Source organism: Camelus ferus, chromosome 11 (assembly GCF_009834535.1).
Source record: "Camelus ferus isolate YT-003-E chromosome 11, BCGSAC_Cfer_1.0, whole genome shotgun sequence".
Classification (NCBI taxonomy): domain Eukaryota; kingdom Metazoa; phylum Chordata; class Mammalia; order Artiodactyla; family Camelidae; genus Camelus; species Camelus ferus.
In genome coordinates, this window is record NC_045706.1 from 3,045,581 (window position 1) to 3,059,283 (window position 13,703).

Consider the following 13,703-nt stretch of genomic DNA (forward strand, 5'->3'; position numbering starts at 1 on the left):
ATTATAAGATTCACTTCAACTTAATTTCAAAAGCACAATCACCCTCAACAGAAACAGTCTCTTTTTTAAATTTCAAGGAGTATTATTACATTACGGCAATAACTCACCTTCCAGCTATAATATCGCCCTCCCTTATTGCAACACTACATTTCAAAAATACTTCTCATCGACAAGTCAAGCTAATTCAGGTTAATTTTATTGTATTTTGGTGCTATCTCACATTTGTGTGCAATTACCTTTATCATTATATTGCCAAGGCAGAAAGTAATCAGAACAATTATTTGAAAACGGAGGTTTATAAATTCTAAATCACAGTTGCTGGCATTTTTGATAAAACAGCAGCTTTATCTAGGGAAGTGGCAGGGACACGGGATAAATCATGCATCAGTCAAGTGCAGCTGACCCCCAAGTGCATTGCACAATATCAGAAGTGCTTCCAAAGAAACTTTCCAGCCTCATCCATCATCCTTCATAATAAGAAAATAGCTACACACCTGAAGAACAGAAGCCAGAGGATAATAAAAAAAAAGGGGGAAATTCCAAGCAGTATGAGAGCAGCCATTAACTGCTCTCCCTTTCACACTGCAAGGTCCAGTCTGCGCACATCCACAGAGATGACTTCACAGTAACTCTAAATATCTGTATTCATATTCGTCAACTCAGTTTTAAATATAAATGAAATACAGAGTACAGTCATAAAAAGAAAAAGTGCATCTCTGGGCTACATGCATTTTTATGTTATTTGGGTCCGGCTGCCTGCGTGGGGAAGACTGCACACTCACGGTCAGTGCATTACCGTGTCACTGCCTCGGTTATCCAGTCCTCATTTTCTCCCAAAGGTTATTGCTTAAAAAAAAAGAATGTAACTCGGTTTTAAAGACAAGATTAAAGGGAGAAATCCTTGAGCCCCCACACTGGTTTTCCCTAAGTGGATTACAGGTGACGGGGAGCACTGAAGTCACGCAGGCCATGTAGGAAGGCAGGTGGCCCGGGCCCCAGTCACACATCTTCACAGTGGCCTTAGGGGACAGGGGCCTTGGGATGTAGCTGCAGCTTTCCTCAGGGAAGGACGGCCACCACGTCAGCCACACCTTGTTTTAACTCCCCTTTATAAGGCAAAATACTATAACCAGGTGGTTATTTCTTTCCTTTTTTAGCAAAAGCAAATACCCCAGAAAAAGAACACTTCTCAGGTTTACACAGGCGACCCCATGCCAACAGGGCCTAGCGGGGTAGGAACAGAATTTATTACCTGTGTATGCCTGGCACAGGGCCAGGTGCTTTACATACGTTATCTCATTTACTCCTCCCAGCAAACTGAAGGTAGAGCAAATTACTTGTAGATGAGAAAACAGATTGAGAGGGCGAGTAACTAGCCCAGGGGCACAGCACATCAGCGGCAGGTGGTATTCAAGGTCAAATGCAACATACTTGCAAGCCTACACTTCTGCCGGACGAGGACTATTGCCCAGACACAGTCACATTCCACGCTGTGCTAGTCAGAGCAGGCTTGGTTATTCTGCAGTAACAAACACCGCCGAACATCCACTGCGGGTCCAGGTGAGTCTCCAGAGTAGGAGCCTCCAAGTGGGGCACAGAGGCTGCTCGGACCTCACAGCATCCCCAGGACATCACCCGACTGCCACAGCCAGGAAGGAGCGTGGGGAATCTGGCACCAGCACCTGAATGCTGCCTAGAACTAAAGCCAGACTTCTCGTGAAGATGCCCAACACTTCTCAGTCTCCACCTGATGAAAACTGACGATGCTAAGTTTGATTTCCATCAGCTGAGATTGATGGTCCTTTCCCACCAGCAAACTCAATTCCAGGAAAAAAAATTCATGAAATACGTACGAGTCAAGTCTGCACTCCTAAATAACTCAGTCTGCATAAAGATATGTAACATTTTAATAAAGCTTTTGACTGTCCACACCTCTAAGTATGAATACTGTTTGACCCCTGATATGTACAATCAGACTTTTAAAAGGGTTTCTTGTTTAATGAATTTTCAAAACTTCTGTTTACAACAAAGAAAAGAATCATAATGAACTGTTTATAGGTAAAATGTACCAATTTGACAAAAATGGGAATTAAAAGAAAATAAGTTAACAAAAAAGAAAAGTAACCTAAATTGAGAATCCTATGAAAGGCAATTATTATCCTTCACATAATCTTAGAAGACCTTCCTTGTTTCATTTCTTCTCAACATACAACATTTGGATATTTGAAAATGAACTAATTAGTTGGTACATTTATTTGCAAACATGCCATCTATTTTGCAACAAAATAATTTCATTTTTTTGATCTATTTGAGTCCAACTGTCAAGCCTGAGTTCCTAACCACACTGACACAAGCAGTTACAAGAATTCTGCAGACTGCCTTTTCGCCAAGCAAGCCCAGGAAATACTCTCCTTCACAAACAGGATTTCGCCTACCAGGGCACACCTGGTAGTGCTATTACTGCCAGGCTATTACGCTAGTAATAGCAACACAGTGGTACAGGCTCACCAGAGTCTGTTTGAGAGAACCCCCTATGCGAGTACATGCCATCGCTGGAGCCACGTTTTCACCGCCACAGAAGGGAGAGGGTGGTGGCTGGATTGAAACCTTTTGTGTTGGATTTGAACTGGAGGTACTAGGACAAAGTCACAGTTTTTAATACGTATGCAGATGGTAGATATAGAAATAAATGCAGACGCATCGTGACGTGTGTGTGTGTGTGTGGTCAGCACACAGACGCTGCACTGACAGGGGCTAGAAGCATCAGCACCTCGGCATCAGTGAGCACACCAGAGCCCAGGCCTTGGTTTCTAAATATCACATTCCAGGAAAAGGAACTTGGGCTCCCTGGAGAAGTGAACAAATCCAAGGCTGGGGCAGGAGAGGACAAGACAAGCTTGGATTATACTGTGGTGCCAGAAAGTAAGAAAGTGTAGAAAAAAAGACAGGCATGTCAAAAAGACATCGGAGCCACCTCCAGGGGATCCCGAGAGCCCAAACGGAAGCTGTCTGACTAACAAAACAAGTAATGATCGTACTGGACTACAACCCATAATACAAAATCAATATCCATGGGTGTTTAGTGAATTACTAATGTAAATAATTCACTGAATAAACAAGTATGTGGGAAAGAACAGTTCTTCCATTCAAAAGAATTCCAATTAGTAAAATAATTAAGATGAAGGAGATACAGAACACGAGGGGAACAACACAGTGGGCAAGACGGGTCCTGCGAATGCAGACGCTAGTGGGTGAGAGCCTGAGGAGAGCCAAGGTGTCTTCATGGTCTCAAAGCATCTCCCTCAAGACGTTCATCAGTTATAAAGGAGAAAGCAGTAACTCTGCAGTTGGAGAAACACGGCAGGCTCCACCCTACCCAGGTGACCACAGCTTCGCACCACCAGCAGCGGACAGGAGGACGCCATACCCCGCCTCCCGTGATGCCCTGAGAGGGGCCGCACTTCTGCGCTCTTCTTACCAAAAATGTGAACCTCAGTCTAACCATGAGACAACATCACAAACCCAAATGAGGGGCCTTCTACTAAAGAACTGACCGCATCTTCAATAGCGTTCAGGTCACAAAGAGCAAGGAAAGAGGGACTGTCATAAACTGGAGATGAGGGCGATATAGTGACTAAATGCCAGGTGGGGTCCTGGACTAGACGGCAGAACAGAAACAGCAGGAGTGGGAAAGGTGGTGGAATCCGAACGAGGCTTACAGCAGGACACGCTACCCACCAGTGCCAGTTAACATGCTCACTCCTTGTTCACTAATTCCCTGGTTGTGCACAAGGGCTACGTAAGCTGTGAACACTAGATGGATAGTGAACAGAAATAAGCCTAAAATTATTAAAAATAAAATGTCAGAAAAGACCTCCCCCCACCATTTCCACTGACCTCTGTGTACATGCAGGGCCTGTCCTGACCCCAGACGCCTGGCAGTTGAGAAGCAGGGAGACGGACCAAGGAGGGTAAGACGCGTCTGCGGGGCCTTCAGCAGCGCTCACTGTGGGCGGCGCGGGCCTGCGGGCGGGGAGCCTGGCAGTCGCGCGCTGATGTGCTCGGTGAAGCGCCTCTCGCCGCCTCTGGAGCTCAGACCCACGACGCCGCATGTTTGCCTGGGTACAGAGGTCTGGGCTGGGGAGGGGATGTGAATTGATGCTGGGAAACAGGAGGGTTAAATAGATCATAAGTTAAGATTAGCGTCAGCTGGCCAGCAGCTTTCTATCACATGATAAATCAGACTAAGAGATGAGGCACCGCCCGGTTAAAACCAGACACCACTCAGAGTATTCGCACCATGGCTGCTACCCCAGCGGTCCTCTCCAGCCAAATACAAGGAAAAACCAGGATAGCAAGACGACCACATTGGAGTGTAGTAATTAAACGGGGGAAAAGGAGAGGTCACATATGAGCAAATTTAAAACAATACAAAACTGTATTTAGGAGGCTACTTCTCCCTGCATTTACCCCAGAAACACCGAGACCATGGGGCAGTCCACACCCACACATCACTGCTAACGCGACCCAGGCCGGGAGCCCCTGGCCCAGACGCCACCGCCCCGAGGGCTCCAGGTCAGGCCACAGCGCGCGGATGGACATAAAGCCCAGTTGTGGCGACCAGCACTTCACTCGGACATTTCTGCAAGGAAGCCGGGGGGAAGCGCCGGTGGGGGAGTGTGCGCGCTGTGATTTTACTGAAATGCTATGCCCCTTGGGCCAAGGTATCAGTCTTGTTATAAAAGTGGTCTCTTCTCACTGGCCATTCATTAAACTTTTATCAGTTTTGAAATGTGCTTATTGTTATCAGATCATATGAAAAAGGCAAACAGACACTATGCAGAACTCAGGTGGGTCAGACTAGCTTTTGGGGGGAGGTGGGCTGGAGGAAAGTGAAGAGTGACAGTGACAATTCCGGGTATTTGTGCTTTCTTGAGTGTAAAACACAGCTTTCTGTTTGTAACAAAGTGTGATCCCAAAGCAATAAATTATCAATTTTGTTTTCTTCAAAGAGACGAGGCTAAAATTAAAAGGGAGGCCCCAGAGGGCAAACAGGACAGCCAAGCTGCCCATCACGGCTGCCCTCCGACCCGGGCCATGTGCAGGGGCAGGTCGGCTGGCACTTGCCCCCGGCCCCACCAGAGCGCCAAGAGTGACAGCCCGGCATCCACCTCATCAGCGCTGGACACAGGAGACACCAGAGTGCTGTGAAGGCTCTGGGAGGGTCCTTACACCCTGTGACCGGACACACAGGGCTGCTTCTGCAGGAACTTACATTCCTGATGTCACTGAAACCACGAGCGGAAGCTCGGCCCAGGAAGCAGGTTAGAATCCTGGCAGAGAGAGAGAAGCCAGGACAGACCAAGTTCCACCCACCACGTCCAACAGAGAGAGTGTGTCTGTGTGACCATTTCTCCCCCGACAATGTGACCCAGTGTAACGTTTTATTATATAAAATGGTTCTAGAATTTTGGAGTGGGCCCGATCAAAAGAGATGAGGATTTTCTTTCTCTACAAGCAAACGGGAGTTTGAAAGTCCAGGAGGTCATCCATCACCTGCAGTGAGTCATAATCAGCAAGTGAAAGGCAGAGGATGCATCTTATTTCTTGGCCCATAAAAGCCTCTGATCTGAGAGGTAAAAACACACTGAACTTTAATAAGCACTCGATTACAACAAATAAACCCTAACACCTCATTACCAAGTGACTATTTATAGTTGCTGAAATAACCCAGTTTTACAAAGCAGATATTTTAAGATTTATAGAAAAATCTTGTCCAATTCCACCTTTAGATACCACATTTATTTTGCCTACACCCCGAGGATCAAGAGATCTGTAACTCTGCATTACATTATTTGTACCATAAATTCGAGCAGGAATTAGCCTCACTTACAAACAGCAATTACTTATAAACAAACACTGAATCATAAATTTAAATGGCTAACTTTGACAAGCTCCAAAACCTAGTTAAAGGGCCGTTGCAAAGCGAGCAGAAGAGTCTACATGTGGTGTCAGCAATGTCTTCACTCACTTAAGTGGTTTTGCTCACAAGCTAATTTCCAACAAAACCCTTTATTCTTCTCTAATTCGGCCTACTTTATATTTTTAGTGTCCTGTGCAGGCAAATTCCTCTCCCCACGGAGATGATGCCCCGATTAAAACTGCACGAAGACGGAAAAATATGTAATCTGTTAGTACACACAAAAGGAGATCTTATGAGCTAATTCCTCACATGTATGTAAGTCAAAGCCCAGTAATGACTTTTAAAAATTTCTCGGACAAAGGAAACTTCCTTTCTACCAAAAGCCCACAGCAAGCATCACTTTGGGTGGTGAAAAATTAGCAGCTTTCTCTTTAAAATAATAAGGTAAGTACATCAGTTATCACCGTATCTTTCTTTACTTAGCATGGCACTGGAGGTCCTGGCTGGCACAAACTCCCAGTGAGACAAATAACTGATTAACAGAGCAGGAAGGCAAGCAGAACTCTCACTCATGGGTGATACGACTGCCCACACAGAAAACCACAGGTTGTGCATAGAGCACATTAAAATTACAAAGAGAACTTAGCAGGGAAACTGGATGTAAGATGAGCACACAAAACTCAACAGTACTTCCAAACACCAATCATAAAGAACATCTAATCCTAAAAAAACAAAAAACCCAGCACTTCTAATAGCAACAGAAACAACAAGACAATGAGGACCTGGGGAAAGCATTACAAAAGACGGAGGAGCTCTTTGTGGGAAAAAACCTGTTAACATCTGAGAGACACTAAAGACCACCTCCATAAACACACACACACACACACACACACACACAGGGCATGCTCCTAAAGACGTTCTCCTCAGACGATCTACAGATCCAGGTGCCTCCCACAGAGACACTGAAGACTTCTTCCAGGAACCTGGCAAGCTGCTTCTGAAACCTGCAGGATGAGCAAGATGCAAGGTCCTCACCCGGATTTCAGGCGTCAGCCTAAAGCCACGGGAATCGGTACGGCGCGGTACTGACGCAGAAACGGAACCACACGTGGGGAGAAGCACAGGTTCAATGATGTGCAACTGTCTGAGAACTAAGGACCCCTGTGGGTCAGAAGGCACAGTAAAGAAAATAAAAAGTTAAGCTACAAGCTAGGAGGAGAGAATTGCAGCGGTGGGACTGACAAGGATCAGGGTCCAGAATATACAAAATGCCCCGATGATCAGTAACAAGAGGACACGCCAAGAGGAACGCAGGCACGAAGGGTCTGAGGCGGCAACTGCAGAGGAGTACATGTCCTCTGGCCACCACAACTACCTAAACACAGCCAAGAGTCAGGAAACAAGCAAAAAAGCCTTTTGTCGGCCAAAACAGCTGTCACAAAATCCAGGCGCTAAAGGTCCTGGGCTCTGAAGCCAGCATGCCTGGGTTAAAACAGCTATTACAAGTACATCCCGTATGTTCAAGAAGTTAAGAGGAAAACATAAACATGATAAAAAAAAAACAGAAGATACAAAAGAGACCCAAAAGGAACTAAGATGTAAAATACAAGATCTAAAGTGAAAAATACACCTGATGCGATTAACAAATCAGTTACAGCAGAAGGGGAAAAACTGAGTGAAAGTTAAGAGATAACATTTTCTAAACCATCCAGGAAGAGAAAGAAGAAAAGACTGAAGAAAATGAACAGGGCGTCAGGAAGATGTGGGACAATACTGAGCAGCCCCACACCAAGGCAACTGGAGTCCCAGAAACAGGCGGGAAAATGCCTGAAAAAGCATTAGCTGTTTCTTCAAATGTGATGGGAGAATCCCATGCTCACTAATACAAGAAACTCGGTGAAATCAAAACAGAAGAAACATAAAGGAAATGAAACCGAGGCAAATCATAAGCAAATTGCTGAAAGCAAGTGATAAAGAAAAAAACCTGAAAAGCGGTCAGAAGAGGGGAAAAAAGGCAGATTACACACAGAGGCACAAGACCAAGCACAGCTGGCCGACTGTCAGAACCCACGCCAGGCAGGACACAATGGAACAACATATTAAAGCACGAAGAGGAACGAAAAAAAGATCAACCTAGAATTCTGTAAGCAGCAAAGCATCATTCAAGAATGAAAGTGAAACAGGCTTTTTCAAAAGGAAAAAAAAGTAAGACAAGTCACACACCAGCCGACTGGCATCAGAGAAACACTGCAGCAGGTCCTTTGGGCATCAAGATGATGCCAGAGGGAAACTCAGATTCACACAAAGGAGCGAAGACCATGAGAAACGGTAAACGTGCAAATAGATACACACGCTGAGTTTTTTCCTATTCTTAAACTCATGAAGAGATAACTGACTGCCTAAAGCAAAAATGATAAGAGCATATTTTGCAGTTTATAACATACGTGGAAATAAAATATATTAAATGAATACAACAAAAAAATGGGACAAGAGCAACTGAAGTACAGCGATGCGAGGTTCTTACACTGTCTGTGACGGTGAGTCAGAGGGTGTGAATGCAGGTCGCGGGGAGCTAAACGCGAACATGGCACAGCCCAGAGCAACCACCTTAAAAAAAGGGGGGTGTGTGGGGAGGGCCAATAAGCCAAGTGTGTAGATAAACGATAAATCGAAATCATTAAAAAAATTCAAATATTCCAAAAGAAGTCAGGAAAATGAGGGGCGGGAGTTGAAAGAACAAATGGGATGAAAAGAAAACAAATTATCAAGACAGGGCACTTGAACCACACTGATAATTACATAACACGTAAATGATCTGAACACTTGACTTTAATAAAACATCGTCTTAAGACTGGTGTGCTGTCTGCAAGAAACACGCATTAAATATAATGGCAAAATAAATTAAATGTGAAAGAATGGGAAAATATTCACCACAGAGACAGTAATGGAAAGAAAGCTGGAGTGGCTATCTTAATATCAAACACAGTTTCAAAACAGAGAAATAACTGGGACTGAAGGCCTTAAAGGAGCGAGGGGTTGATGCGCCAAGTGGACATAAAATTCTACATATGCACACACCTAATGAAAGCGCGTGAAACCCCTGCGGCAGAGCTGAGAATGGAAGGGGGAGCAGACAAACCCCCAGTCACGGCTGGAGATTTCAACACTGTTTTCCTAACAATTTACAGAACAGGGAGACGAAAGCAGCAAGAAGACAGAATATCTCAACACCACCAGCGACGAAGAACCTGACCCAACCACCACTTAAAGGCGCACTCCAGCCAAACGCCGCAGAGTATGCACTGCGTCAGGAGCACGCACGCATTCTGGGCCACAGAACAACTCTCAGTAAACTTAGGAGGGCTGAGATCGTAAGAAGCACGTCCTCTGACCACAGGGTAATTAAACTGGAGATCAGTGACAGGCAGGTGTCGGGAAAATCCCCACCGACCTGGAAATGAGACAGCATATGCTTCTCAGCAACCCACGCAGTAAAGAAAGCCCAAGGGAAATGGAAAACACATCACACTGAATGGAAATGAAAACCCAACAGAGGCATCCGTGGGGCGCGGCTAAAGCAGTGCTTCGAGGGACCTCTGTAGCACTGAATATTAATGTAAGAAAAGACAGAAGGGCTCAACTTAAGCTTCTGCCTTAACAAACTGCAGAAGAGAAAGCAAACTAAGCCAAAGTAAGCAGAGAGAGGGGATAATAAATATAAAAGCAGACATCAGTAAAACGAAAAAGAGACAAAAACCAACGATAAAAAAAGTTGAGTCTTCAAAAAGCAAACAAACAAAACAAAACTGAAACACCTTTAACCGGACCAACTGGGGGGAAAAAGAGAAAACGCAATTAGCAATATCAGTAATAAAAATAAAGGCATGATTTAAAATCCCACAAACACTAAAACGACAGCAAAAGAATATTAAAGTAGCTTTAGGCCAAAAAATTCAACGACTTAGATGAAACGTCCAAATTCTTTGAAAAACACAAAATACGAGCATGAATGACTAACGACCTACAGTTTCTGGGATATTTTCTCAAAAACATACACAGTGAGCCCGTCTCTGTGAGTCACACACCAGCAGTTCGCGGCTAATGACAAAACGACAGCCTCCGAGCTGATGACGACAACCTCGGGGACCCTGTGTCCACCCCCAGGGCCTGACAGCCTCCCAGTTCTAAGACGTTTCTAAGGAGAAAAGCGGTGACAGTAACAAGGACAACTTTTCAACACTGTATTATGAAACATGCCAACATTTAGAAGGTACGTACAATTCAGCAAACCGGCATCTTCCAAAGGACCAATGAGTGATGTTGCAAAGTCACAACGCACGCTGTACAAGCGGACTTTTCTCATGTGATGGTTGCCAAAAGTGCACGGGCTCACACGCCACACAGCAGTGACCCTCCCAGAGACTGCCACTTTGATGTGGTGTTCAAGGGACCCACCACTATGTGAAAGCTACCTTCAAAGGATACTAAACGTCTCTCCCTTTTCCAGTTACTTACTTGTGTGAAGCCAGGTTCTCTTGATACACAGAACCACTCGCGCAGCAGACGGAACGCAAAAGCAGATGGGAATCGAGCTGCCTTCTCACTAGCAGTTGTTTAAAAGATTTGAAAAAACAGGTAAACCAGTATCACTCATCTCACTAATTGGTTCTTCATGTAAAACAGAGTTACTTTTCATTTTAAATGTGTTATTCGTTGTTAAAATGTGATAGGTTTACTGTTGCTTAAATGAACTAATATTTTTAAATTTTTCAACGTTAACTTTTAATGCAGTAGGTAAGGACTGCTATGTGGCTCTGGAATCCCTGATGTGTTTTAAGAGCACAGAAGGTCTCTGAGCCCAAACCGTGACAGGAACACAGGTGTGGAGGAAAGAACGCATGACCCGGCCCTGCCCTGCCGCACCTGCTGACTCCACTCCCGAAACCCAGGGCCCTTCAGGACCCAATCCCCCACCTGCAAACGAGCGGAAGAACAGAGGAGCACACCTGTATCCCCATCCGACGTCCAGAGCACGACCGGAGGGACACCAGGGCCCTGTCTGCTGTCACAGGAAAATGCCCACCTTCCCAGATCTTCAAATGCTTGCCGCCATCACCTCCACCTCCACCTCCACCACCACCTCTACAAACTCTCCCACAAAACGCTGATTAAGTCTCTCTTGGAGACTTGCTCACAAACCACCACTAGGGAACGGATCACCATTTCAGCTTAAAGCTGGAAACAAGGCGGGGTGGGGAGAACGCTTTGGTGTAACAACTCAGTGTGTGAATACAATTCTATGTGAAAACATTTAAAACAAATTAGCTCTTTGGTCTAAATGAAAGAAGACCACCCCCCACCAAATACAATAAAATAAAACCAAGCAATCTATTCTAGTTGGGTTCCCATGGTAACTGTACAATTGGGTTTTTCAATACAACATCCCTAAGGCCCAACGCACACTTGTAAAATACACTCCCAACAGCCTGAATTGTTTTTACGTTACTGCGCACCCAGGAAGATCAATTATCACACACCCCGCCTGACCACTGGTGGCGGGAGATGTTAACACGCCTTGCCAACATTAACCTAATCACGCAAGGAACGCTACACGTCACAATCATTACATAAAACTGGTCTTATACCTGAGATTCCCCAAGTCTGTCCTGGTAACAAACTGACACTCCTGCTGCCACAGAATCACGTTTACAACACGTAAGAAAAGAAATGGACCCAATGACATACCACACCAGCGCGCCTCTGACTGCAAGGATTAACAGGACCAGTCACTAATAATTACATTATAACATGGCCCTCAAGGTTAATCACAATCTTAGAGATGCTCAACGTGGACTTAAACAACAAACATAGCTGTGCTAATAAACAAATAAATAAAACATAACTGAGAATTCAAATCTGCATCTCAAATGTTCACAGCACCACGTGAAGCACAGCACACAACCTCGCCCAGGACGCTCATTTATCCCGCCCTGACCACAGCTGTCCCTCCTGGCCACCGCCAGGCCCCCAGAGCAGATTCGAGGGTGCAGTGCTGGCCACACTGTAAGGACACAGAGGGTCAGAGCTCAGAAGTGGCAAGATCCACTGGGTCAAAGTTTACAACTTGAGTTTTCTTTGCAGCTTCCTAAGAATGCCCACATATCTGATACACTCTGCTTACCGACAGCACAGCTCGTGAACAGCGGATGGGTGACTGGGGCAGAAGCAAATTGAAATCTCTCATCTTTACTATGTGCCCCATCAATGGCCACAGACGTAACGCAAGCCAGTCTGGTGTACGTGCAGGCCCGCTGGCTTCCACTGAGAAATGTCTTCCCAAGTCCCCAACTCAAAAGAGACCCCCAAAAACCCTCGAGAGAGACGTCTTAGCGTGAAAGCAGCAAACTGCAAGGCTCTTAGAATCCTTGCTGGTGTCCAACAGAATGACCGCACGCTGCTCCTTGGTCCAGGCAGCAGTAGAGAATGAACGGACCAATATCAACGGGAAAAAAAAGTCAACCAACCAACAAAATCCCCAGCCAACAAGTCTAGGCTGTGGGCTGGCTCCAGAGGCCCCCCTCCTGCCTAAGAAAGCCAGCTGTCCAGGCACTGAGCCCAAGCCCCACCCCCCACCTCTCCTCTTCCCTTGGGGACTGAGGCCTCGACCAGGTGGATCAAGCCCGCCCAGCACCAGGCCTGGTCCTCTGGGGGCCTCCCGCCCCGCCTGCCAAACCTCCCTCCTGTGACCTCTAGGAACCTGGTAGGGAGACAGGTCTGTGCCCACGCTGTCTTACTCCTAACCACGCTCTCCTTCTGGGATGCCAAGGGGCAAACCTGAGAACAGACCGGTACGACTTTTGAGCACCATCTGATTACAAAGTAATCCTTGTCCCCAAATTCCAACTTCACACACAAACCCCTAATGGGTTCTGTGCTTCTGGAACAGCTTTCGTCTGCACCTCACCCTGTATCAGCCAGCCCGGGCTGCTATGACACAGTATCACACACTGAGTGGCTTAAACAACAGGAATTTATCTTCTCACGGTTATGGAGGCTGGAAAGTCCAAGATCAAGGTTCCTGCTGATTTGGTTTCTGGTGAGGACCCTCTTCCTGGCTCGCGGGCAGCCCCGTTCCCCCTGTGCCCGCACACGGTGAAGAGCACTCTCTTCTTTAATAAGGCCACCAGTCCTATCAGATTAGGGGCCCATCTTAACAACTCATTTATTCTTAACTACCTCCTAAAGGCTCCATCTCCAAATACAGTCCCACTGGAAGTGAGGGCTTCCACATATGAATCTCAGGGGCACGTTCAGTCCAACGCAAACCGTGTTTTACACCCTTTCCTGGGCCTTCCGTCAGGCTGAGGCCCCAAGCAGGGCTCAGGAGGCAAAACCCACACAAGTAAATGGAAACCTGAGTGTGAGAGTGATGGGCCTGCAGGGAGGAAGCACGAGGGGGCTGAAGAGGCTTCCAGAAAATCTGGCACAGGAAGGGTTCAGAGGGAGCCTGGGAGCAGAGGGTGCCCAGGTTTGGGCTGGATTGGAAGAGGACCCCCAGGCGTGAGCAGTGGGTTCTCTAGGGCCTCCTGCCATCCACTCTCAGAGCAAAGGGCTGGTGCACAGGCTTCCAGAGAAGGTGCCAGAATGAAGGGGGGTGTTGGGCTGGAGGTGGCATCAACGTGGGTCTCACAGGCTCACTTCACGTGGGACCTGGGTGGGAAAGAGGGGTTACCCTGGAGCATTTACAGACCCCTGCCTTCAACAGAGAGGGGACGAGGTG

At 46.4% G+C, this 13,703-nt stretch overlaps 1 protein-coding gene across 2 annotated transcripts in view; it reads right to left on the reverse strand.

Annotated features, from left to right (window-relative positions):
- The window catches only part of MGMT (O-6-methylguanine-DNA methyltransferase), a 230,785-nt gene that overhangs the window by 208,652 nt on the left and 8,430 nt on the right, over positions 1-13,703 (reverse strand). The gene's annotated exons all lie outside the window — the stretch shown is intronic.